Source organism: Monodelphis domestica, chromosome 6, assembly GCF_027887165.1.
Source record: "Monodelphis domestica isolate mMonDom1 chromosome 6, mMonDom1.pri, whole genome shotgun sequence".
In the NCBI taxonomy this organism is placed as follows: Eukaryota; Metazoa; Chordata; class Mammalia; order Didelphimorphia; family Didelphidae; genus Monodelphis; species Monodelphis domestica.
The window spans coordinates 166,767,211-166,770,151 of NC_077232.1; the positions used below are offsets into that span (position 1 = coordinate 166,767,211).

At 29.2% G+C, this 2,941-nt stretch overlaps 1 non-coding gene across 1 annotated transcript; it reads right to left on the minus strand.

Moving 5' to 3' along the window:
• Positions 1 to 2,316: 2,316 nt before the first annotated feature.
• LOC130455323 (U6 spliceosomal RNA) lies at positions 2,317 to 2,419 on the minus strand. The gene has a single exon (XR_008913237.1). It is a non-coding gene; the product is annotated as a U6 spliceosomal RNA (small nuclear RNA).
• Positions 2,420 to 2,941: the final 522 nt, after the last annotated feature.

A 2,941-nucleotide genomic window follows, 5' to 3' on the forward strand; every position in this document is an offset into this window, starting at 1 on the left:
TTTCAGCTGCTCTGATTAACATAATTCACAGGAAGGTTTGCATGAGGTTTAAACTCCCTAGGGGTGTATTTGCATTTTAAAAAAGGAGCTTGTTAACCCAAATCAATCTTTAATTGATGCAACTGTGTGTGGGAGACTTTTTTTTTTGAACAGGGGCACCTGTCATTGCCTCTTTTAGTCTAGATCAGCTCTCCCAAAACTCTGCCAAAATATAACAGGGAATAAAGTAATAGTATTACCATTAAAGTCACAAGCCACCCAACCTTTCATGGATATCAGTAATTCAAATATTCACTGCTTAGAAAAATAGGGTTCAATGTTATATAGAACCATGAATATTGAAAATTCTATATCTCTTGCAATTCTAGAATTGGCTTCATTCTTAGGATTGTTCTGGAGGGAGCTCTGTTTCTTTGTTTCCCATTCACTTGTAAAGGTTCCTAGAATAAAATCTTCCAAAATATACTTGTAACAAAATTATTTAATGTATACTTTCTTAAATTTTGTTCTTTGGCTTTAAAATTTTAGAGAATTTCAATTGTATATATTTCTTGCTATTTCTCTGTTGACCTAAATCTTGTATGTGCTAAAAGAATCTTTAAAAAATCATGAGGGTCTAACTTGTAAAATATATTTTCCTTTTAATATTATCAAATAACTATTTTAGAAATGGGAAAATAATTTAATTTTCTTTACAATTACCAATGCAATTTTATAGGTAAAAACTCTACTGCAGCTTTGAGAACTTATTACTAACAAAATCAAAATCTTAATGGAAGTTTGTTTCTTAGAGAAAAATATACAATTCTATTGCTTTCTAAAAATTTACTATTCCATTTAATTAGAAACTTTTACATTACATTTTGTCTTATTATTTTATTTCATTCACATTTAGTAGAATATAATTTCTATATTATAGTTTGCCAACAAATACAGATTAAATTTCTAAGTTTTCAAACTTGCATCCTATTACAGTAACTCAGAGGCTTCTTTATCAATTGATAAATTAATAGGTTTAATGTTAGGCTTAAAAATTTCTACCTTTCAACTACCTTGATTATAGAAATTTACTATGAAAGGAAATCGAGGAACACAGTAAAGACAATGTCATATCATAACAGAGGTAAAACACCTTTGAGATCTGTTTGATTCCAGGAATGACTCATATCTGACAGCCAATCATGCAGTCAAAGGGCATTAATAAGAAGACTCAAGATTAACCAAGTGGTGTAATTTCCTGTTCATAATTGGAAAACTAAGTCAAGTAGATCCTACCTTAGGTCATGTCAAGGTTATCCCAAAGCTTTTCCCAACACAGATATTCACATATCCACCTGTAAAATTTCTCAGGCTGCACTACATGCCATTTTTTACCACTGGCTTCAGGATAATTCAGAAAACTATCCCTGTAATCAAAACTCAAAAATATATATAAAGTATATAATATATAGTTATATGTTAAATTATACATATATATATACATATATATATATAAAACCTCAACTAGCAAAATTTCAATAATCATGAATTAAGATTTAAATACTATCAACTTCTTCATGTTTTCCTAACAGTTGAATTTCATTTATTCTTTATAAATTAAAGCTAACCACATTTTGGTGCTACAGAAAATACAGCTATTCTTTTTTTTTTTAAACCCTTACCTTCCATCTTGGAGTCAATACTGTGTATTGGCTCGAGGGCAGAAGAGTGGTAAGGGCTAGGCAATGGTGGTCAAGTGACTTGCCCAGGGTCATACAGCTAGGAAGTGGCTGAGGTCAGATTTGAACCTAGGACCTTCTGTCTCTAGGCTTGGTTCTCAATCCACTGAGCTACCCAGATGCCCCCAAATACAGCTATTCTTGATATGTTAATATTTTGAAAAAATATCTTTAGCTACCATCTTCAGTTTCATACTTTTTATAATGATAATCAAACTTTTTTTCCAAAGGAAACTCTTTAATGAACATTATTATCCATTTCAGAACAAAATATATCCTCATTAAATATTTCTTTTCAAGTAACTATTTTATCATATTCTTTAATTTTTTATCTTTATTTTTCAAAATTTTTTCCATATTTACATAATCCATTTTCTTTCCCTCCCCTCGTGCCTCCTCTGTCCCAGAACCAACAAGCAATTTCAATGGGTTATACAAATGTTATCACTTGGTACCTATTTCTATATTATTCATTTTTACAATAGAGCAATCTTTTAAAAGTAAAAATCACAAATCATATACCTAGACAAATGAGTGATAAGTCATATGTTTTTCTTCTGTGTTTCTACTCCCACAGTTCTTTCATTTCGAAAGCAAAAAAAATATGAAATGCTTCATGAATTTGCATGTTATTCTTACACAGGGACCATGTTAATCTTCTCTGAATCGTTCAAATTTTATTATATGTACTGGCAAAGCAAGCATTAGCATATTCTTTTAAAAGCACAATTCATAATCTAACAGTATAAAAAGAAAACTTTATTTAAAAAACAGTATTTATATTTTCCAAATATCACAATATAAGAGAATTTAGAAACATAATAAAATATATACAATATTATTTAAATTTCTAAATTATCATAGACAGAAATAATTAATCTCATCAACTTTGTTATTTTATACTAATCAAACCTAAAATGAGTAAATTTATCAATTATGGAGCAATTACTAAAAATTAAAGAAATAATAACAATTGCCACTATTGGTTCCAACAATAGTAATGTGGCCAGGGTTGCAATGACAGAGAGACACTTGAAGGATATTTTCTGTCTTTTCTAATATCCTACTGAAGTGTATACTAGGAGTCCTGAAATTTTTTTGGTGATAAATAGAATTTTAGAAAAGTTTGATAAGATAGACCTCTGAAAAGAACTGAATGGGAATGTAAAATATATATTTTTTCAATAGTACATAGCACATTGACAAAAACTGACCATGTAATA